Source organism: Micromys minutus, assembly GCF_963924665.1.
Source record: "Micromys minutus genome assembly, chromosome: 1".
Taxonomy (NCBI): domain Eukaryota; kingdom Metazoa; phylum Chordata; class Mammalia; order Rodentia; family Muridae; genus Micromys; species Micromys minutus.
In genome coordinates, this window is record NC_137969.1 from 107,039,783 (window position 1) to 107,064,684 (window position 24,902).

The 24,902-nt window shown below is 43.7% G+C and overlaps 1 protein-coding gene across 3 annotated transcripts in view; it reads right to left on the reverse strand.

Moving 5' to 3' along the window:
• The window catches only part of CAP2 (cyclase associated actin cytoskeleton regulatory protein 2), a 157,970-nt gene that overhangs the window by 128,054 nt on the left and 5,014 nt on the right, over window positions 1–24,902 (reverse strand). Inside the window, exons 1-2 of one of the 3 annotated variants that reach the window (XM_080915484.1) lie at window positions 16,676–16,780; window positions 15,529–15,618 (exon numbers count right to left, since the gene is read on the reverse strand). The exons of 1 other annotated variant lie outside the window; for it this stretch is intronic. The gene's annotated coding sequence lies outside the window, so the exon portion shown is untranslated. Of the gene's footprint in view, window positions 1–15,528; window positions 15,619–16,675; window positions 16,816–24,902 lie in introns of those variants that run through there. One more of the 3 variants, XM_080915483.1, reaches the window with a different exon arrangement.

Here is a 24,902-nt window from a genome sequence, read left to right on the forward strand (position 1 = left end):
TTTTTCCTTTAGGATATCAATAAAAAATACATATATTTCATGTCATTCAGAGTTTTGTAAAATCTTCGCAGCAAGTTCATAACTCAAGTAAGGAAGAAAGTTCCTATGATAGTGTTTTCATGTTCACAGAGGAGAGTGAGGTGTTTAGGGTTTCCTAAAACCCAGTTCAATGTTCCCATTCCTAGGTCAGAGATGGAGAAGCAACCGTGGTGAGAGTCTTTAGTGACTCTCTTTCTCTCTCTCTCTCTCCCCTTCCTTTTCCCCCTCCCCCTTATTCTGTGTCAGTGTGTATGTGTGTGTGTGTGAATGTGGGAGCTAGGGGTCAACCTCAGGTGCCATTCTTCAGGAAATGTACTCTTGGCTTTTGTGCGTGTTGGGGGTGTATATTTGTGAGCCCATTCCATTTAGAAAGACAAAGTGACCGGGTGGCCCGCTGTATCACTCTTTCGACAGGTTCTCTCATTGAACCTGGGGCTAGGCTGGAAGCCAGCAAGTTGCAGCAACACCCCTGTTTCCTCCCTCCCTAGTGCGGAGGTTCCAGGTGCGCATGGCCATCCCCATCTTTGAATGTGAGTGCCTGGGATTTGAAGAAAGTCCTCAAAGCACGCACAGCAAGCACTCTGGCTCACTAAGCCACTCCCATAGCCTCTGCATTACACTTTTGAGACAGGGTCTCTAATTAGCCTGGAGCCCAGGGGTTCTATCTCCCTCCACCTCCCCAGCACTGGGGTAGATTACCAACCCGTGCCACCCAGCCCAGCTTTTCTTCCTAGGTTCTGACACACCAGGCGCTATATAGGCTTCATCCTCTCCCCAGCCCCAAGGTGGTTCCTTGAAGTACATTCAAACCAATAGGTTTTTGTGCTCACGAACCTAAGATTAAACAGGAAATAGATATAGGACCAAGAGGGTCCCCTCTCAGTAATGCTACATAAGGCCATCCTCTGCTACATATGCAGCTGGAGCCATGGGTTCCTCCTGTGTACTCTTTGGTTGGTAGTTTAGTACTGGGATCATTGCGGGGGTCTGGTTGGTGGATACTATTGTTCTTCCTATAATGTAGCAAACCCCTTCAGCTCCTACAGTCCTTGCCCTAACTTCCCCCATTGGAGTTCCTGCGCTCAGTCTGATGTTTGGCTGCATGCATCCACATCTGTATTGGTCTGGCTCTGTCACAGCCTCTCAGGGGACAGCAATACTGGGCTCCTGTCAGTAAACGCTTCTTGGCATCAGAAATAGTGTCTTGATTTGGTGTCCAGAGATGGGATGGATCCCTAGGTGGGGCAGTCTCTGGATGTTCTTCCCTTCACTTTCTGCTCTACCCTTTGTCCCTGCATTTCCCTTTGACAGGAAAAATTCTAGATTAATATTTTTGAGGTAGATGGATGACCCCAGGGGCCATGCCTATCTACTGGATATGGTCTCTACAGGTTCTGTCTCCCCTTTGTTAGATATTCTGGCTAAAGTCCCCTATGTTGAGCCCTGGGAGCCTCTTGGGTTCCTGGCATCTGGGACTTTCTAGTGGCCACCACCAGTTCCCTCCACCACCATTGCTACACACCTACCTTCTGTACTTCTCCCCATCTTTTCCCATATCTGAACCCCCCCCACCCTCCATCTTCCTCCTTCCTCTCTCCCAGATCCCTCTCTCACTCTACTTCCCAGAGATTATTCTGTTTCCCCTACTGAGTAGTACTGTAGAATCCACGCTTTGGTGTGATCTTTCTTCTTGAGTTTCACATGGCCTATGAGTTGTATCATAGACTTCCGAGTTTCTTTTTGGCTAACCTCCACTTATCAGTGAGTACATATCATGTGTGTTCTTTTGTGACTGGCTTACCTCACTCAGGATGATAGTTGCTTAAGAATTTTATGAAGTCTTTGTTTTTAATAGCTGAGTAATACTCCATTGTGTAAATGTACCACATTTTCTATTTCCATTCCTCTGTTGAGGAACATCTGGGTAAAGTAAGGCTGCTATAAACAGAGTGGAGCATGTGTCCTTGTTATATGTTGGAGCATCTTTTGGGTATATGCCCTGGAGTGGTATAGCTGGGTCCTCAGGTAGAACTATGTCCAATTTTCTGAGGAACTGCCAGGCTGATTTCCAGAGTGGTTGTACCAGCTTTCAGTCCCACCAGCAATGGAGAAGTGTTCCTCTTTCTCCACATCCTTGTCAGCATCTGCTGTCACCTGAGTTTTTGATCTTAGCCACTCTAACTGGTGTGAGGTGAAATCTTAGGGTTGTTTTGATTTGCATTTCCCTGATGACTAAGAATATTGAACATTTCTTTAATACTTCTCAGTCATTTGAGATTCCTCAATTGAGAATTCTCTGTTGAGCTCTGTACCCCATTCTTTACTGGGGTTACTTGGCTCTCTAGAGTCTAACTTCTTAAGTTCTTTGTATACATTGGATATTAGCCCTCTATTGGATGTAAGGTTGTTAAAGATCTTTCCCCATTCTGTTGTTGCCATTTTGTCTTATTGACAGTGTCCTCTGCCTTACAGAAGATTTTCAATTTTATGAGGTTCCATTTGTCAATTCTTGATCTTAGAGCATAAGCCATTGGTATTCTGTTCAGCAAAATTTCCCCCTGTGTGTTTGAGGCTCTTTCCCACTTTCTCTTCTATTAGATTCATTGTATCTGTTTTTATGTGGAGGTCCTTGATCCACTTGGACTTGAGCTTTGTACAAGGTAATAAGAATGGATTGATTTGCATTCTTCAACATTCTAACAGTTGAACCAGCACCATTTATTGAAAATGCTATCATTTATCCACTGAATAGTTTTAGCTTCTTTGTCAAAGATCAAAATCCCCATAGGTGTGGGATTCATTTCTGGGTCTTCAATTTTATTCCATTGATCTACTTGCCTGTCTCTGTACCAATACCATGCAGTTTTTATCACCATTGCACTGTAATATAGCTTCAGGGAAGGTAATTCCCCCAGAGGGTTTTTTATTGTTGAGAATGATTTTTGATATCCTGAGGTTTTTTTTTTTTTTTTTTTTTTTTTTTTTTTTTTTTTTTTTTGTTATTCCAGATGAATTTGAGAGATTCTCTTTCTATCTCTGTGAAAAATTGACTTGGAATTTTGTTGAGGATTGCATTAAATCTGTTGGTTGCTTTAGGTAAATGGCCATTCTTACTATGTTAATCCTGCTGATCCAAGAGCATGGGAGATCTTCCCATCTTCTGAGGTTTTTTTCAATTTCTTTCTTCAGAGATTTGAATTTCTTGTCATACAGATCTTTCACTTGCTTGGTTAGAGTCACACCGAGCTATTTTATATTACTTGTGACTATTGTGAAGGGTGTTGTTTCCTTAATTTCTTTCTCAACCTGTTTATCGTTTGTGTAAAGGAAGGCTACTGATTTGTTTGAGTTAATTTTGTATCCAGTCACTTTGCTGAAGTTCTTCATCAGCTGTAGGAGTTCTCTCATGGATTTTTTTGGGGGTCACTTATGTATGCTATCATTTCATTTGCAAATAGTGATATCTTGACTTCTGCCTTTCCAATTTGTATCCCTTTGATCTCCTTTTGTTGTCTAATTGATCTGGCTAGAACTTCAAGTACTATATTGAATCCATAGGGGGAGAATGGGCAGCCTTGTCTTGTCCCTGATTTTAGTGGGATTGCTTCAAGTTTCTTTCCATTTAGTTTGATGTTGGCTATTGGCTTGCTGTATGTTGCTTTTATTATATTTAGGTATGGGCCTTGGATTCTGCTTCTCTCCAATACTTTTTAACATGAAGAGGTGCTGTATTTTGTCAAAGGCTTTTTCATCATCTAATGAGAAGATCATGTTTCTTTTTTACTTCTGAGTTAGTTTATATACTAGATTACGTTGATGAATTTCCATATGTTGAACCATCTCTGCATCCCTGGGATGAAGCCTACTTGATCATGGTGAATAATCTTCCTGATGTGTTCTTGGATTCAGTTTGCAAGAATTTTGTTGATTATTTATAAAGCTATGGAAAAGACTCCCAAGATCCTGGGTAGCCTAGGAATTCATCTGCCATCTCTGTAATGTCCCACTGATGAGAGAGAAAGTCGACTTTTCAGTGAGAGTTTTCCAATGCTTCATCTGTCTCCTACAGTATCCCTCAAGGTCAAGAGAGACCCTCAGCACCACAGAGATAGCTCAGATCCTTTTGGGTGTGAGTTCTCCATCCTTTTTGTGGTGTTGCTCCTAGGGTTCTGTTCTGGCACTGCTGGTATCATTTCCCAACCAAGGCTTCCAAGGTTCTACATCCCTCTTAGGGTACTGACCTCCTGTTTTCTCCTTCAGTGCTGAGCAGAGCACAGGAAGGCAGAGTATCTTCAGAGATTATCTTGCCAGCTCACATGTCCTCTTTGTAACAGGTTCAATTCCCCCAAACCAATGCCCATTGACTTTACAAAGTAAGTCATTCTTTGAACTGGGACCTCTGGCTATAAGTTTTGTCATGTGATATAGTGGGGAAAAGCATCACAGGGATCAGAGAATCCTTGAGACATGGCCCCTTCGGTGGCGACCCCCCTATCTATGGGAATCTGGTGGACGATTAACCTGAGTCTCAATTTCCTGATTTCCAGAGAATGAATCTAACTCTTCTTCACCACTCACTGGCCTGAGAACACGGCATGGGGATGCACCTTGAGCTTTCTTGTGCACTGTCTGTTTTGTTCATCTCACTACTTTGTCCTGAGGATAACCCAGACTTGGGAAACTGTATTGCAGCAGGACAAATGGCTAAAACTTCCAAGAGCAATACAATATTTTTGGCAGAAGAACAGGAGAGCCACAGAGAGTAGAGAGATGAAGGGAACACCGTGATTCTGGAACATTCCAGTCTTACCCTTGAGTTGTGCATGTGTGGGGCAAACCCAAAGGCCCTGAGAACTGAACTGTTACCAACCTCGACCAGAGTCTAAGACTAATTCCTAAACAGTGCACACATGGGACACAGAGACTTTGAAGCTAAAAGTCATGTAGGAGCACTGCACATTGCGTGCCATACAGAGCTGAACTGATTGGCTGGTCTTTTATCCAAGGATCCAAGGGTCTTCGGAGGGGTCTGGGGTAACAGTCACCTCCTGGAGCTTAAAGTGAGTAGAAAGGGAATCCGGGAGGTGTTGGAAGTGTGGCTTCCTGGGCAAAGATGGTAGTAATTTTTAAAACTACACACAACAGGTGAAACCAAGCAAAACCAAGGAGCCAACATTTTTCAAGGGACCCAGGGTCTTAGAAACCAAAACCCAAAGCATCTGAGATTTAAATCAAAACAGGTTAGCCTCAAGAAAAGACGATCTGCCATTGTCAACCACGAAGTGACACAGATGTTGAAATTTCCAGAGACATTTGTAGAAGCTGTTTTAACTGTACTTGAGATGGAGCTAATATCCCTAAAACAGCTGGGAGCCAGGAGTTCTTAATAGAGTACTAAGTATAAGCCAACCAACCAACCAATCAGCCAACCAACCAACAAACCAAACCCATGAAAACAACAAACAAACAAACAAACAAAAACAAACCCTACAATAGCAAAAGAGCTAAGTGCACTAGTTAAGCTTGCCAGCAGAATGGAGACAGTGGAGGAAGGGACCTTGAACTTGATGATACAGATCCTGTTTAATCTGAAGAACAGAAGGAAAAAAGCATTGAAGAGAATGAATGGAGTTGAGAGGTCTGTAGGACGAAACTAGGTCCGATACTAGTGCTTCTGGAGTCCCATGAGAGGAGAAAGAGGCTGAGCTAGAAAGCCTAGTTTCTGAAACAATAGCATCTAGGCATGGTGGCTCACACCTGTAATTGTAGACTTGAAAAGTAAGCTGAGACAGGAGGATAACCATTATTTTGAGGCTACCTTAGAATATTACACAGTGAGTTTCAAACCAGCCTGGACTGCAGAGTCTCAAGAGGAAAAAGAAAAAGAGGAGAAAGATACTATCGATAAATATTTCACAAAATTAGAATGGAAGACATACATTTATAGTTCCAAAGGCGCATACTCACATACACACACTACACACACACTACACACACGCACTCACACACTCACACATACACTCACATACAACACACAAACACTCTCACACACATACACACTCACACATACACACACTAACTCTCACACACACTCACACTCACAGCACTCACACACACACTCTCACACTCACACACGCTCTCACACACACTCTCACACACACTCACACACTCACTCACCCCCACACACACACTGAGTCCTTCCAGAGAGACAAAAAATAAAAATGAGCGTGAAAAAATAACCACCAAGGGAGGAAAGGAGGAGGGAGGGAAGTGTGACTAACTATGATGACCTCTCTTTGAGAGGTGTAAGAAATACCAAGCCTGTTAGTTGTTAAACACCTCCCTTAAATCATCAGCACAAGGGGTTAATCACTGTGACATGGTTCAGTCACAGTGAAAGGTGTTCTCGTAGTACCTGCCTGATGAAACCATTATTAATGAACCACACATAAACAAGCCCCTCCCAGCCGTCTCAGACCTCTGCTTTTGACTCTGCAAAACTTAGTTTTCTCATCAAACTTATATTTCAGCTCTGTTTGTCCTACAGGGGATTGTTTTAAATTATATATGCTCTGTTTTAATGTCATCTACTGGGTACCGGACCATACTTTGCTGTTTCACAAAAGATGGCATGAATGAAGGAGAGACGGCTCAGTGGTTCAGAGCACTGGATGCTCTTCTGGAGGACCCAGGTTCAAGTCCCAGCACCCACATAGTAGCTCACAAACATTTGAACTCCAATCCCAGAGGATCCGATGTTCTCTTCTGACCTCTTTGGTCATTGTACGCAGATAGAGCACAGATATATGCAGCCAAAATACCCACACACATAAAACAAAATAAAACAAAGCTATGTAAGCTTAAATGTTTTATTAAATGGTAAAATATTTTTAAAACCTCTTCTGAGATAATTGTTGCTATTATGTGACATCATTGTTTCTAGTATGTGACATCATTGTCCCTAGTATGTGACATCATTGTCCCTAGTATGTGACATCATTGTCCCTAGTATGTGACATCATTGTTCCCATTATGATTCCTACAATCCAACTTCTCAAAAAAAAAAAAAAAAAAAAAAAAAAAAAAAACCCACAAACATTACAGATTTTGACACATGATTACCAAATATAATTTAAAAGTACTTTTTGGGAAATCCACCTCTTTCTATCAGTTCTATTATCTAATTATTTTATGAATGTGTATAAATACACCTGTTATTAAAGTATAGAAGTCATAGCAACAATTTTGTTTGTTTTCCCGTCAATGTAATACTTAAATAAAGAGATGGGAACAGGTGAGAAATGCTGTTACAGAAATGTCACTCAAAAGCTCTCCCAGGAGACATGAGAAACATGGCAGGGTGGTTAAACATTAAAAGGATTTGAATCCTCGGTATCAGCATAAACGGGGATGTATAAGTCTAGTGAGCACCATAAATCTTCTTCATTTTGGGTAATTTCAACTGCTTGGTTTTCTATTAATTAGGTTATTTTATATCTTTGTAGATGCAGAAGTTAACTTGCAAAGTCAAAGATAGCAGAGTAATTGCAACAATGCAATTACTGATTACAGACAGGCCCAACCAAGTACATTGCCAGCACTTCCCCCTGGGGAGTTCCAGTGGCCTCCCCCTGCCTATGGAAGATTCGAGTTTTACATCATGATATGAATTCATTCTTATATTATACGTTACATCTTTTAAACTGCACAGAAGAGCTTTCTGGTCATTTAATGAGCTTAGAAGTGTTCAGTGTTATTTGTGTGATAGTTGCTGTTCTATTCTTCTTAAGTTCCCCCTTGGACATCACTGTACAGTTGGCTAGGTTGAAGGTTTGCGTCAGCTTTAACTTTTCTCTTTTTACATCAGTCAATTGGGTGTGCAAGCCACAGCATATGTGGGGGACTCGGAGGACAACTTGTGGGAGTTGGTTCTCCCTCACCATGTGGATGGCAAACATGAAACTACAGTCCTCAGGCTTGGTGGTAAACACCTTTATTCTCCAGTGAGCCACCCCATTCACATTGTTTCTGAAGAAAGACGTAGAGCACGCATGATGTATACGAGGATCTTCATCTCGAAATAAGAATCACTCAAAGTCCTCATCCATAAAACTAGACAAACATTCGCAAGTGCGGCTCCTTTCCTCTTCCTGGCTACTGGGTTTCTACATCCCAGAACAGAACTGGTTACTACAGCATGTCAGAGATAGAGCTAATTCTATCAAGGATATTAAGATGAGCAATTAGGAAGCATCTCATAAGAGGAAAGAGGATTATGGGAAATAAGATGAGATGATGAACTGTCTCCATCGCAGCAAGAAGATTCATCCTGGGAAAAAGTACATACGGACGATGACAAGAATTCTGATGTTTATTCTCTTAAAACGCCCATGCTTGGGAGCTTCAGGACGGTTTCTCTGCATGTGGTCCAGGTGCACAGTTTGAGGGCTGCTAAAATAAGAAGCACAAAGACCAGTTTCCCTCTGGTTTTGACGTGATTTGTACTTATAAAGCCTGAACTGAAACTGAATTTCTCACTGGAGCTCTGTCAGGGTTCAGGGCCTTTGGGAGGCTGATGATGTCACAAGATGGGGGGTGAGATAGTCTTGTGTCCAAAGGATGTGGGACACACTCATGATGGATGGATATTTTTATGAGTTGGGTTTAAGTCTTGGGGGGTTAGTTACTCCAGAAGTAGGCTGTTAGGACACTAGGGCACCTCACATGCTTAGCCACCCCCTGCCCACTTCTATATCATTCACTGACACAGCATGAAGTCCTTGCAGCCTATGACCACCTGGTCCCAAAGATCCCAGCAACAAGGTCTATGAGCCAAATTTCATTACTTACTCAGCCTCAGTTATTACATCATGGTGGCACAAGATACACTAGGAAATGCCCCCAATTCTACACTACCTGAAGGTTTTTCACTTTAGCAAGCTGCATTTAAACATTTTCCATCACTCTCCCTTCAGAAAGACACTGGAGGAATCCGAGTCCTATTCAAGAGGCCATTCTGAAGATAGATAGATTGCAGGACATGAAGGGATGACCACAGCAGGAACTCTGGGGCACCCTAAGGTATCCACCACTTCCCACAGGCTCCACACCAAGTACGGGAAACCACAGGGTAAACAACTCAACATATGGATTTTCAAGAACAAATACAATGGCTTCCAAACTGACGTTCCAATGGAACCGTGTGCGCAGACAATGCCCATTTAACTCGCTTCTGGATTGGCTTGGGCAATGATGACTCAGTCTGACAGGGTGTGGGGCATCATCTAGGAGACAAATCTCCTGCTATGTCTCTGAGGGAGTTTCTAGATTGGGTTAACTGAGGGAGACAGACTCACCCCAAATGTGGTTGGTACCACTGAGGAGGCTGGGGGTCTTAGAGCAAATACAAGAACGTCTGCTGAGCATTCACATTGATCTCTTGCAGCCTCCCAGTTGTGCCTGCAATGTGCCCATCCCCTCTCACTATGTTTGTCCTCAGCACGATAGGCTGAACCCTTAAACTGGGATCCACATAAACCCTTTCTTAAGCTGTGTCATTTGGTTATTTTGTTGCTTAAGCTGTGTCATTTGGTTATTTTGTTGCTTAAGCTGTGTCATTTGGTTATTTTGTTGCTTAAGCTGTGTCATTTGGTTATTTTGTTGCAACAACAAGTTTCTGAGTGCTCTGAGATGACAAAGTGCCTGGTATCATGTTTGGGCTCTTTTGACATGGGTTCTGGACATGCTTGGGCTCAGGTTCTCATGTTTCCAAGGTGTGAGCTTTGTGAACTATATCCTCGGCCAGCCCTGTGCTGCAAATCTTAGTGCTGTATGACTGACATGTGTGCCCAGTTCGTTTATTCCTCTAGCCCAAGCTAATACCGTGAGGTCCAAGATCCTGACTCTCGGGATCTATTTAAAGCCTAATCATAAGAACTGTTTTCTGACGCAGGGAAATACTAAACACTGTGGTTCACAAACAGTGGTGAGGAGGTGTCTCAGCACATAAAGTGCAGCAGGTGAGTGCGGTCCCATAAGCCCGGCCTTTTGTTGCGTGAGTTTTACAATGAGGGGAATCTCGTATTTATACTTGGAAGTAGAGGGGGGAAATTATGAAAACTACAGCTAGTTCTCTTGATGTGGCCCAGCTTGACTGATTCTTGTTGCTAACCAGTGAAAAGGAGTTTCGCTCATAAGAACCAGAGAGTCTACTGTGAATAGAAACCATACAGAAAACACGATAGGGACTTGGGATTCATTCTTGACCCCAGTGACAGCCTACAGGTCAGTCACAGCAGGGCAAATAAATCTCCAGCAAATCTCAGAATCCCTCTGGATTCCCATGTTATCACACAAAGTAGCAGGTTATTTTTGACTCCAAATAAGAGAGGTTTTGATAATCCGAGTCTGATTTCAGCGTGGACTTCAAGGAGCCTCAGTGTTTCCCTGGCTTATCCAGCCACCAGGCAGGTGGGACATTTTAAAAACTGAGGCCACCCCCTCCTTCACTCATTTGAGAGGTCCGCATGGAGCCAGGACTGTTAGATGGACAGCTAGTTCGTAGCTAGCAGCGTAACTGAACATTGTTCATAAGAAGCAAATGCTCTCCTCTGGCTTCTGCAACGCCCATGTCTCTTTTTGAATGTTGAAATGGGGGGGGGGGGGGACTGTCAAATAACTTTTCAGTGAAAGAAGCCATGCTTTTCCTAAGTAAGAAAACGATTTATAGAAAAAAATACAAAGCAGGCCAGCCTAGGTGTAAAACTCACTCAGCAAACGTCCAGGTTTATGGGACTGCACTCACTCGCTGCACTTTATGTGCTGAGACGTCTCCAGGCACTTATAATCTCAGAGTTGGCACAGCAGAGCCAGGTGGGTCCTCGAGGCTAGCTGACCAGCCAGCCTAGCCTAAGCTCTGGGCCAATGAGAGACCCTATCTCAAACAAAAGATGAATGCTGCTTAAAAAAAATCCAAGGCTAGTGTTTGTCTTTCCATTTTGCACACATATGTGACTTACACACATATGTGATTTGCACACATGTGAATGTTGGGGGTTAATCTGGTGCTCTGTGTACAAATGCTAACTTCTGAACCCCAATATCTGGTTGCCTCCAGACAAGGGCCTTTGTTGTGTAAACCTTGCTCTTCTATTTAAAGCTATTTTCTGACTAAAAGTGGCTACAGCCAATTACTAGGGGTAGGTGGGGCTTTGGTTATTGGGCTAGGGTCACAGGTAGGAACCAGGAGAAGGAGAGGAGGAAGAATAAAGAAAACAGAGAGAGAGGGGGAAGACAACAAAGAGGGACAGAGAGAGACACACAGAGAGACAGAGAGAGGCAGAGAGACACAGAGAGAGAACAGGTGGTCTCCATTAGACACAATGGACCAGGAGCATGTGGCCAATTGAAATGTCCTCGAGGACAGACTGATGGGGCAAAAAGGACCAGGTGAAACTTGAACAGCAAGTGCTTGAAGCTCAGCTGGGAAGTGGCCAGTTGAGCATTAGAAAAATAGACTAGGGGTAATTTGCCAAGTATTTGTGCTAAAGCTGAATAAATAAATCCTAGAAGCTAGCTGTGGATAGGGATATTTACACTACATGTGAACATGTACCTCTTAATACACATGCATGTACACACACACACACACACACACACACACACACACTCACTCACTCACTCACACTGTACACAGTCACTCTTAAGACACATGGAAATGGTCTCCAACACAGCATTCTTGGTAAGGGAAAGCCATGGGAAACAGCCTGTAGGCTGGAGAAGGACTGTAGGAATTAAGAAACATTTGTCAAAAATCCTAGTGTGACTTCATGTGACAACGCAGGTCATTCTTAAAATTGCAATGGTGAGTTTTAAGAAAATGAGATTTAACGGGCTGTGGTAGCACATACCTGCAAAGCCAGTGCCTGGGAGACAGAGACAGGGGGATCACTAGTTCCAAACCAGTCTCAACTCCACAGGAGTGCAAGGCTACCTTAGCTACCCGAGAAGCTGTCTCAAAAACAAATAAGAACAAAAGAACCATCCAACCAATGAACAAAGAAAACGTGACAAAGAAGAAAAATGTATGACTATATATACTTTTTAAAATATATGAAAGACTAAAAAGATCTAAATGAGAGTTGTTTAGGATCTCACACATGCTGCAAAATTATTTTATGGTTCAATCAGGGGATGGTTAACCCAAAATTTAAGGTTGCAGGGGAACTTGGAAGCCTCCTAGGACATGGAAGTCAAGGAGCTGAATGAGCTAGGCCAATTCAATTATTTTGATAACACTCACAGATTTGTGCATCTATCACCAATCTTAGGACCTTTCATCAGCTCAAGAAGAGCTCAGGGGCCTGGAGAAACCGTGGAGAAAAATGTGCGAGGAACACATGTCCCTGGCGTTGGTGGGGCTGCTGTGAAACAGAGTCCCCCCACCCCGGTCAGGACAGGATGGCTATCCTTATGTACTCATAACAGCTGGGGATGTTGTACAAGATCGGGGCAGTCTTCAGTCTAGCATGGCGGGGGCTGGGCACTCATGAGCCCCTCCTTCTAACTGAGAAGCTATTGACAGTGGATGGCTCCCCGGGGGGAAGGTCAGCCTCCTTTAAGGCAGGGATGAAAGGTGAATGCGATAAAATACATTGCAAACATCTACGAAAAATGGAAGCAGTAATACAAATATTATATTTGAAAAGAAACTAAGAAGCCAGTGGTGATGGATCTCTATGTTCAAGGCCAGCCTCGTCTACAGAGCAAGTTCCAGGACATCCAGAGCTACACAGAGAAAGCTTGTCTCAAAAAACTAATATAGAAGAAAGACACTCCATACTCTTTCTGCCTCCCCCATCCTAACCAAAAATAATAGATCTCTCCATAAGGATTTCTTAGAAACAGTTCCCTAGGAGTGAATTCATACATTCTGTGGTCTTGTGTGACTGGCTTTTTTCACTTAGCAGGATGCTATCAAGGTTCATACATGTAGCATAGTCATAGTACTGCAACCCTTTCCGTGTGCACACATATGTGCACACAGAAGTCAGAGATCAGTGTCAGATGTCTTCCTCAGTAACTCTCCACCTTTTCTTTCTTTCTTTGTTTCTTTCTTTCTTTCTTCCCTTCTTCTTCTTCTTCTTCTTCTTCTTCTTCTTCTTCTTCTTCTTCTTCTTCTTCTTCTTCTTCTTCTTCTTCTTCTTCTTCTTCTTCTTCTTCTTCTTCTTCTTCTTCTTCTTCTTCTTCTTCTTCTTCTTCTTCTTCTTCTTCTTCTTCTTCTTCTTCTTCTTCTTCTTCTTCTTCTTCTTCTTCTTCTTCTTCTTCTTCTTCTTCTTCTTCTTCTTCTTCTTCTTCTTCTTCTTCTTCTTCTTCTTCTTTTCTTCTTCTTCTTCTTCTTCTTCTTCTTCTTCTTCTTCTTCTTCTTCTTCTTCTTCTTTTTCTTTTTCTTCTTCTTCTCACTGTATCTGCTTCCCACTGCTGGGATTCCATGAACAAGCCACTACACCAGGTTTTTATGTGGGTGCTGAGGCTCAAAGTCAAGTTTTCATGAGTGAGCAGCAAGCACTGAGCCATTTCCCCAGCTCTGTCTTCCTTTGTAATAATATCCCATTGCACAAATGGGTCATATGTTCCTACCCATCAGTAGAAGTTTCCATCTCTGAGCTGTTATTAGCACCAGTGAGCCTCGGTATGTATAGTTTTTATGGTTCCTTTTTAAAGTCTATTTGTGGATGCAGGGCTGAAATTTGAACCAAAGGCTTTGTGCATGATACACAAATGCTCTTTCGCTGAGCTGCACTGCCAGCCCCATATATAAGTGTTTTTTTTGTTTGTTTGTTTTGTTTTTGTTTTTTTTGTCATGGCTATTTTGCATATTTCTTAAATGTAGACTTACAACAGAATTTCGAGGTCATAGGGCAACTTGGCGTTTAACTGAAGGAACTGCAATTTTTCAAATTAAACACATCATTTTATATTCCCAACAGCAGCATTTGAGGGCTTGTAATTCCTCCACACTCTCTCACCAACACTTGGGATGATCTGATTTTTTAATTACAGTTACACTAGTCAGTCTGGCATGAGAGCATCTCACTGTGGTTTTGATTAGTAATTACCTGATGGATAAGGACACTAGGCATCTATTTTATGGCTTTAATGGCCATCTATCTGTCTTCCTCTGCACGCTTTGATAGTAGACCATCTTTTCATTAGCAAATTAGAAAGGCTGTTTATATATTGTGGATCTGAATCTCTTATCACACACACAGCACACACTCACACATGTTACATTTTGAGAGTTACCTTTTCACAACTCTTTTGTTCGCAAGCCTACCTTTACACTTGACAGTAAGTTCACAGTTGCTCCCTTAAATGTGATGCACGTAGCTTATCTATGCTCAGCATATTCTGATGTATAATACAATATTGATGAATTAAGACTAAAACTAAGCCTCGTAATAAAGATAGATGTTAGAGAGATTTCAAAACAGCACTGTATCTGAAGTAAATGAATGTTATTCTTGTGAGTATTTAATTTCTGGGCATAATTCAAGCAGTTTGAGAATCTAGCCATCTGAGACTCTAGCCCAAGGTGGGAAGGTGCTCCCTACTGTCAGGAGGAAAAAAAAAATCAAACAAAAACCAAAACTACTCCTTTTCTGTTTCCTCCAACCCTGTTCTTCTAAACTAAGTGTGTGCATACATGTATGCCTGTGTTTGTGTGTGTGCTTGCATGCCTGTGAGTATATGTTTGTGCTGTGTTTGCTTGCATACCTATGAGTACATGTTTGTGGTGTGTGTGTGTGCATGGTTTTGTAGGTGTGGTCAAATATGTGTAAGTGTGAGTTTGTGGTGGTGGTGGTGGTGGTGGTGGTGGTGGTGGGGTGTGTGTGTGTGTGTGTGTGTAAGAGGAGAAAAATTGCTACTGGTGAACATTAACTAAACTTCAAATTCCATATCTGTTAACACAATCAAATGTCTACTACCATTCCTCTCTACATTCTCCATGGCCACTTTCAACTGACAACAGCCAACCTTGAGGGCTGCAGAGCCTCTGACCATCTAGCTCTTTAGCAGGAAGTTAGGGAACCCCACGATCTGTCATAGTCACAAGTTAAACAATGTCTTGTGGAAAAGCCTACTTCCTGCCTGCAAAACTGGTTGGTCACTGTCATTTCTCACAGTCAGCGTCTCCTTCTTCATCTTTGAGTCTCCCGTGATCTTAACTTTATTAAGGATTTTCAGATTTGAGTATTGGTGGAGAAATAAGTCTTTTCTTGAAGAAAAAAAAGGTACAGTCCTGTCAAGGCAGGGTGCTCTAGCTGCAAGTGATCCATTGAATTATTTCCGCTTTCTGTATTTGCTTTTAGTCCCTAACCATGCAGAGCTAACTGAACTACCCAACCCCCTCCCTGGCCTCAGCAGGCTTGTGTTCTAACTAAACCCCAGCAAACTGAAATCACTCCAAAGATGAGACGCCACTGTTACCTTTCACAAAGTGGTCCCAGGTATGTCAACAAGACTTTCGAGACATCTTCCTTAGGTGTGGAGGTGCCTACAGCACTCGGAAGACGGAAACTGGAGGATTATGAGTTTGAAGTTAGCCTGGGCTAATTAATGATGAATTCCTGGCTAGCCTGGGTTCAGAGTAAGACTGCCTCACAGAAGCAAACAAGCATACCTGTTATCTCAGCTCCAAGTTCCATGGTGAGGCTCTGTCTACCAACAAACCAAACAGCCAAACGAACGGGCACTGCTCTCTCTGCAAGCAATTCTGATAAACTAAGTTGGTTTTGGTTTTTCTTGGTTTCTGCCTTCTGACTACGCAGGCAAAGACCCAATTCTTGGCTATACAGAGTTCACCTCCACTTGGTAAACTTTTTAGACCCAATTCTAAATACATGTCCTGAATGTTCTAAAACGCCTGAATTCCGACATGACTAAATGCACAGCCTCTTTGTTGTGTTGATGAGAATAAACATCCTCATGTTCATGATGACGACAAGACTGCTGATGTCACAAACAAGCCCCTATGGGGCAGTCAGAGAGCCGGCCGCGGGGTACCATTTTCAGAGCGGTCCCTTCAAAGCATCAGTTGCGTTTGCATATTTTAGAAGTGACTCATGGCCTCAAGTCAGATTTTGCAGAGAAGCCAGGTCCTTTCCTTTCCTTCTAGCACCTTCCGATTGAGGTAGCACAGGCAAGATCCATTTCAATGACACCCACCCGGGCACCCTTAGGAGGCTCAGGACAGAGCAGTGGATACCCCTCGAAGTTAGACCAGCCTAGGGTGCAGTGGCTGTCGGTGGACAGGCCACAGATGGCCCTCCAGCCCCAAATCCGCGGTCCTCAGCGCCAGGCGAGCAGCTGGAGCGCTGAGCTGCGCTGACCCAGATGAGGACTGCCCCGGCGCCGGCGCCGGGATCCCCGCATCCCAGGTCCTCACATCCCCGCTCCTCACTTCCCTTGTCCACACATCTGGGTGGCCTCAGATCCCTGAGTCCACTTTGCCTTTCTTCCCCGCGTCCTGGCCATCTCCCACCCTCCGCAGGCGCGCAACTTGCGAGCGCCGGCCTCGGGGTGCCAGGCAAGCCCCCCATCCCCATCCCCCATCTCCCGCGCGCTCCAGCCTGACCTGCTGTAGAGCCCAGGTCCCTGCGTCGGTGATGCAAAAGCCGGCTCCGGCCACTCGCGCCCTCCTCCCGCAGGCCCAGTGCTGCCTCCGCCTCCCCCCGGCACGGGAGCCGGAGTCGGTCACGCTGCTCGCGGGGAGAGTCGCCCGCGGCTTCCGGCAGCTCCAAATACAGACGCGCGCGGGAGGGGCCGGGAGCACCCAGCCGAGGGCGGGGGTGGCAAGGAAGGGAGCAGAGAGGAGGCACAGATGGGCCGTGGGAGAAGAGGGATAGGGCAGAGGCGATCGCTGGAGCAAGCAGGAAATGCCTTCGCCTCCTCTAGCAGGTTTGCAAAGAGTTCTGAAAAGGTCTGGCGGCCCCTGACAAGGATTGGGGGTGGGTAGGGAATTCACCTTGACCCACACATTGAGGGATAATGGGGCAGATTCGAATGTCCTCCAACTCACAAGGGTGCAGATGGATCTATCTTTTCAGATAGATTGTAGATCTGGGGCAAGTAACTTGTACACAGAAACTTTAAAAAGTCATCTGATTATTTAGAAATGAATAGAACCCTGGCCAACCTACTTAACTGTTTACTTGTAGACACTGTCCCTTCTATATGTATGTATGGTCTATGCTTAAAACAGAGCGTTTCTCTCCCGTTAGTGTAATTAGATAGCATTGATTTTCAGTTTTCATTTGAGTCTGGAATATTGGACTCGAAGTTCTTCCTTGAATGAATGTCAGGGGGAAGACCACAGACAAAAAGGAAAGGGAAAGAGAAATGTAATAGCGTATGTTCTTTTGTTTAAGTTTTGAGAAAGTGTCTGGGTACAAAGCCCTAGCTGCCCTGGGACTTGCTATGTAGACCAGGCTGTTCTTGAACTCACAGACATCCTCCTGCCTCTACCTCCAGAGTCCTGGAATTAATCGTGGACATGAATGTGTAACCACCATACCTGGCCCTACGAATATTTTAAAAGCAAACTCTCAAAATCGCATGGTAAAGGGGATTTTGGTAAAGATAGTTAGGGCTTTGTTGCTGTGAACAGACGACACCATGACCATAGCAACTCTTAGAAAAGAGAACATTTAGTTAGGGCTGGGTATCAGTTCAGAAGTTCAGTCCATTATCATCATGGTGTGAAGCCTGGTGGCATGCAGGCAGACACGATGCTGGAGACGCAGCTGAGTGTTCTACAACTTGATCTTCAGGCAGCAAAAGGGGACTGTCTACCACACCGGGCATAGCTTGATACCTTAAAGTCAACCTCCACAGGGATTCACTTCCATCAGCAAGGCCACACCTATTCCAAGAAAGCCACACCTCCTAATAGTACCACTCCCTATGGGCCTGAGGGAGCCAATTACATTCAAACTACAACACCTGTCAATGTTAAAACCACATTTATCTCAGCTCTGTGTGCTATCAAAAGCCTGCAACTGGGAAGCCATTCCTAGCAGGCAGCTCTTCACTCTCTCTTTTGTCTGGAGTAAAGGGAAACCTATTTGTTATTCATTCTGACATACATGCTTTGAATGAACACACACACACACACACACACACACACACACACATATACTGGGTTTTTGAGACAAGGATATAGGCCAGGCTGGCATAAAACTCTCAGTCCCTAAACTCATGGCAGTCCTTAATACGGAGAGCACAGCACAGGCAGGCTTCATAGCTGTGACACACCGGCCTCCCCAGGGATGCACAGAAAATTTCTTTTTACTTAATCCAGCTGTCCCTCTGTGTCTGGGGAACTGGTCCCAGGGCCTGCTGCAGATATGGAGATCAGAAGGTGTGTGGGATTTCTGTATGAAGTGGTTCAGTGTTCACACACTTCTGCAACCTTGCATTCTGGCCATGTCCAGAGGGCTTACAGTACCCAATACAATATAAATGCCATGTAAATCGTGTATTGCAATGTATGAGGTGGTCAAGGACAAGAATGACTGAAACACGTTCGGTGTGTTCAACCCTACCTTAATGTCTGTTCCTCTTTACATAGGATGAAAGTTTGGAATGAGTCTTGTCTGTCAATCTCAACATAGTAGATGACTCTGGCACCTTGAAGCTCAGCCTGGAGGTGGGAAGGTGTCTCAGTTGATAAAGTACTTACTTTGCAAGCTTGAGAACCTGAGCATGCTCCTCAGACCCCACAAACAATGTGGGGTGTGGCTGGGAAGGCAGGGACGTACCGATCCCTGGCGTCTGCTGGCCAGCCAGACTATTTGTACACCAGTGAGAGATGCCTTGTCTCAAAGCATGGATATCTCCTGAGGAACAAAGCCCATGGGTGTCCTCTGACCATCATAACAACCACACACACACACACACACACACACACACACACAAACATTCTTGAACCCAGGCATGCGTGCGCACACAAATCTAGGCTTCTGTGGCTTCTAGGGTCTCCTGAAATATTGTCTTAGTGCTGGATCAGAGCTTCTGAAACCGGGCGATTGACACCCACTTGGTAGTTTATAAACAATAGAAACATATTTCTCGTGGTTCTGGAGGTGGGGAAGTGTGAGGCACAGCAGACTAGAATTTCGCTTCCAAGCTGAAACCCTTGCTCATATGGTGGAGGGCAGAAGGGCACAAAGGGGGTAGACAAATAGTGGGCTCGCTCATGGTTGAGGAGCCTGTTATTTTTCAAATAAACATGGTCCTGCATTTATTCATTTTGTGTGGTATATACTAGCACACCTGTTCCACAGCAAACATATGGAGGTCAGAAGACAGTTTGCAGGAGTTGGGTTTTTTTGTTCATTTTTTTTTTTTTTTTTTGCTTTGTTTTTTTTTTTTTTTTTGTTTTCCATCACACGGGGCCCAGGGATGGAGTTCAGGGTTACGGATTAGGCAGCAAGCATCTTGTTTATCGAGCCACAAGCCTCCCACCAATCTCTTTTTAAGAGCACTGATCCCAGCCCAGCGGGCCAGGCACTCAGGATTCCTCCCACTTCATTGTCTCTCATGTGATAATATTCCGGCTGGTATTTTGGAAACCACGTGCAATCATTCAGGCAGGTTCTGAAGCATCTATGTGTGTGACTGATTTGTAGGTTGCTAACCACTGATGAACTTGCTTGGTGAGAAGTTCTCCCCTCCTAGGGGTGTATTGTTAAATGAGGAGCAAGTGAGTCCTTTTAAAAATACTCTCCGCTAAGGAGCAGTCATGATGATGGCTCCTGGAGAGAGAGAGGACCCTGAATTCCAGAATGTTCCATCAAATGAATCTATTCTAGGTGACCAGGTCACTCTGTGGCTCCTGTTCCACCCCCATGGCTACTAAGCTCGCTGAGACTGGGCCACTGGCCCTGGTGTTTGATCACAATCTCTTTTGCTTCACTGGCAGGGTCTCTCCTTGGCAAAACAAAAACATGCAATGAACACGGCGTTCTTCCCCACGGCTTTTCCTGGTCCCCAAGGAGGCCAAGAAGATGACGTTGTCTCTCCAGTAACACGCCTTTTCTAGGGCCGAAAGATGGAAAGAGTGTTGCCAGTGTGCAGCAGGGCTTCATGTTTTTATTTGAACAAATTCCCAGTGGAAAATTACCAGTAGGCATTTATACCAGCAGATGACTTGAGAACATTTGTTCTACAAATAGTTGGTGTTACACTGTGCTCCTCACGTCTCCAGTACCCAGAATGCAACACTGTAAGCAAGATGAATTCCAATGCCATTGGCCTTCTATCTATCTGTACATCTTCCACATCCCAGGATGCAGCCTACCTCATATTTACAATATCTGAAAAGAATAATATACAGGGGACACGTACAATTTTTATTCTAGCCATTAATCTTTAAGCAATTCAATATGACTATTTCTGTGATTTTTTTTTCACCGACTACTTACTAGAAGCAATCAAAGCATAATATAGGACAGTCTAAGTTATAAACAAATATGGCACCATTTTATAGTAAGGAACTGAAAATCAAGGGTGAGGGTGCGTGCCAGGGCCCTGGGATACCGAGAGAACTGTAATTGATAAGATATTATAAGTCATTGATAAGATATTATAAGTCATTACTGTGTGCTTAGACAATCTCCCGTCCTAAGTGTTTCACATTCAGCAGCTCAGCAGCCTCATAACTCGGGTACTGTTTTGTCCTTGAGTTATAAACAAAGAACTCACCACAGAAAGGTTTAACTCTTGGCTCGAGATCACAGAACATTATTGCCTGAGATCTGGACCCAGAAGCCTGGCTGGAATTTCTTCTAATCATCCAGTTTTATAAAAATAAGGGAGAATGGAAGCTACAGTTTATCACATTGTGTTTCAAATGGTTGCTACAAAATCAGGTACCTCGTCAGCCAGGACTTGTTTTGTGTCTGTCATCGATCGAGAGTCAGGCCTGGGGAGACAGTTCAGTTGATAAAATGTTTGGCTTACAAGCTTGAGGATCTGTGTTGAATCCTCCGAATCCGTGTAAAAGGATCAGGTGTGGTAACTTCGGCTTGCAGTCCCAGGCTGTGGAGGCAGAGACTCACTGCCAGCCAGCTTAGTCTACTTGTTAATATCCAGGTCAATAAGAGACTTAACCTCAAGACAAAAAGGGAAGAAAGGAATAAACTAGAAGATGTCTCTTAAGGATGAATTTGTCCTCTGGCCTCCACATATACACCCACACATAGACATTTAAACACACACACACACACACACATATCCTACAAATGCAATAAATCTAGAAATAAAATTAGCACATCTTTCTTTTATTGAGCTGATGTAGCATCCATGTGAGATTGGTTCTAAGACCCAGGACAATGCTCAGATTCTTGAGTATATAAAACTACACATCATTTGCATGTTAATTACCTTTCTTGTATACTTTAGTAATCTCTAGATTACTTTCATACAGTAACTAAAGCTGTAAAAATTTCTATACTCTGTTGTCTAGAGACTAATGCTGGAAGGGAGAAACGTTTGCTTCTATTTAGTATAGATGTATTTAAACTATGATCTTGATACACAAAACTATAGTTTTCATGCAAAAATAAAGTGGTTTGAATGAGAACGGCCCCCATAGGCTCATATGTTTGAACACTTGGTTCCCTGGTTGGTGGAACTGTTTGGGAAAGATTAGAGGCATGGCCTTGTTGTTGAAGGTGTGTCATTATGGGCTGTTTTTGAGATTTCAAAAGCCCATGTCTGGCCCTCTCTCCTCCTCCCCTCCCTGCTGCTTGTGTTCTGGATGCAAGCTCGTAGCTACTGCTCCCATGCCATGCCTGCGTGCCACCAGGCTTCCAGATACGCTGGCTATGGACTAACAATTTGAAACTGTAAGCAAGCCCTCAGTTAAACACCTTACTTTACCAGTTGCTTTGATCATGGTATCTCTTCACCGCAGTTGAACAGTAACAGGGACAGAAGTAGAACACAAGGGTGCAGATGCAGAGGGGTCAACTCTTGAGGATCAGCAGTGCAGAGAAAACGGTAGAGAAGGAAGTACTGAGCAAGGAGGTACGAAGTCTCACCTGTACTGGTGCAGAGCCCAGGTTCCCACAGCAGAAACTAACAGCTCTGACTGTTGAAAATTCTCAAGGAGGGACACTGGGTATCTTAACTTTTGCATTCAGATTCTTTGCCTATCTGATGAAGGAGGTCTTGGGAATCGATGATAAAGAAATTGTGTGTGTGTGTGTGTGTGTGTGTGTGTGTGTGTGTGTGTGTGTTGGGGGGGGGTTCTTTCAAAGATGTCCAGGTTGTCCTTAACCTCTTGACCTAGAGTAATCCCCCATTCAGTCTCCCAGATAGTGCCTGTGGTCCACAATGTGATGTTGGGTGACACTGAGAAGTTAGGCTGAGACCTCACTCAACAGAACAGCTATGACGCACAGCGGAGCTTGCTGAAGTCACGTTTTCACTTCACGTCTATCACCCAGTGTCCTTCACCACCACCTGCACATACACCATCCTTGGCTCCAGATCACTCAGTGACTAGATATGTCATGTGAAGTACTTGGGTGCTGCAGGATGCCACCCCCTTTTTCCAGTGTGATGATTCTGCGTCGTCACATTGATGGTTTTATCCACCCATAATGGCTGGAGTCCCAAAAAACGAGGGTGCAGAAGAGGGATGGATGGACTAAAGAAGGCATTGGGAGTGGGCTTTCTCAGGCTCCATGAATGTTAACTGACATTTTCCACTTATCTTCTGAGCTTAGGACCAATGGCTTTGTTTCAAAGAACACCATTTTAGAAACCAGGCATGGTGCTTCCTGCTTGTAGTACCAGAATTCAGGATGTAGAGATATGGGGGTTATTACAAGTTACAGGCCAAGAAGGACTCCGAAGTAAGATCCTATCTCAAAAAACAAAAGAAAGGGCATTTTAATCCTGTATGTAGTCGTTATGAATGTTTAAGGGCTAAAATGTGACATGTCAGGTCATGCTTAGTGTGTAATGGTCAGTCACATAAGAATGACTGGTGTATGTCTCAGCACAGATTTCGACCATTTTTGATGTTGGAAACATTCAAAATTCTTTTTACTAGCCCTTTTGGAATATTCACTCAATTGCTGCCCATACTTACCCTACTGTGCCTTTACGCTGTGGATGGCTAGAAAATAGCCTCCATATTCTACCAGACTTGTCTGTCTCTAGCCATCCTCTTCCTGCTCTGTCTCTGTCTATCCATCTATAGTTCCATCCATTCATGTATGAAATCTATTTTTGTGTCAAGGTCTTGCTATATAGGGCAGGCCAGCCTTGAACTCCCAACCCTCTTTTCTTGACCTCCTGTGTGCTGAGATTTAAGGCCAGAGCCACCAAGTCAAGCTTGCAAAACAGTTTCAACAGACTGTGAACTCCACACACTCCAAAATCTAGATCCATATATCTGTCATACACACATGACAGCCCATCTTTATAAACTCATAGGTGTTTTTAGGATTCCAGGGACTCATTAGAGCCACACCCAAGCAATTTTAGTTCATAGTTATCTCTTCTTTCTTTGGATGCCTTTAAAATGTATAGTCTGTTCATTCAATTAAAAAGAAATGACTCTCAAAAAATATTTTTTCTTTTGAAGTTCCTAATGTTGATATTGAAAAGCTGGGATCCATATGTCAGTTTTATTTTGTGTCATCACTCAATGGGAATGGAAGAACGGTGCCTGGCCATGTGGTTATTTTTTCTTCTTCTTGTAATTTGTTCATGAATACTCTCCATCCACCCATTAGCCTTATGCCTGGGTACTTGGGACACCTGTCCCGGGATCTGGGACAGGCACTGCATGGCACACAATCTTCCAAAAATGTTTTCAGGAGTTGCTTAATGAAATGAATCAAGCTTTAAATTCAGGGCTTAGAGCAATGAACATGCTTTTGTTTTTTGTTTCTTTCTAAAACCACACAAGAAATAAGTTATTGCTTATTCACTATCAACCCAGTTCCTGGAAAAGCAATATGGTGATTGTTTTTCTGTGGTGGCTTAAATAAGAATGGCTCCCATAGGCTCATAGATTTGAATCCTTGTCCACCAGGGAATGGCACTATTCGGAGGTATGACCGGTGGGAGGAAGTGTGTCACTGGAGGTAGGCTTTGAGGTTTTGAATGCTCAAGTCAGGCCCAGTGTCTTCCTTTCTTCCTGCTGATCCAGATGTAGAACTCTGATACTTCTCCAGCACCATGTCTGCCTGAGTGCCACCATGCTTCCTGCCAGGCTGACACTGGACTAAACCTCTGAATGTAAGCGAGTCTCGGTTAAATGTTTTCATTTTATAGGAGTTGTAATGGTCATGGCATTTCTTCATGGCAATAAAACACTGACTAAGACACATTCCGAAAGAGAATTCTTCAGAGCCGGTCTAATGGCTCAGTGGAAAAGAATTCTTGTAGCTTAATGGCTTGAGTTTGATACCTGGAACCCACAGTGCAAGGAGAGAACCAATTCCTACAACTTGTCCTCTGATCTTTAAATGTGCACCATAGCATGATCATGCTGACATTCACACACACACACACACACACACACACACACACACACACACACACACTCACTCACACACACACTCCATACATATACAGACACATACACCGAAATAGAAAAATTTAAAAATCCACCAAAGAACAGCATATTTTAAAAACTGTATTTTATCTAATCGAATACAAGAGAGCTGTAAGCCAACAGAATGTAGGAGTGCAGAAAAGTCCACCAGTATGATACTCGGGCCTGTCTTCTCAGTGTAAATAGATCTAAGAGAGTGAATGTCACCAAGAGCAGTTGTTAG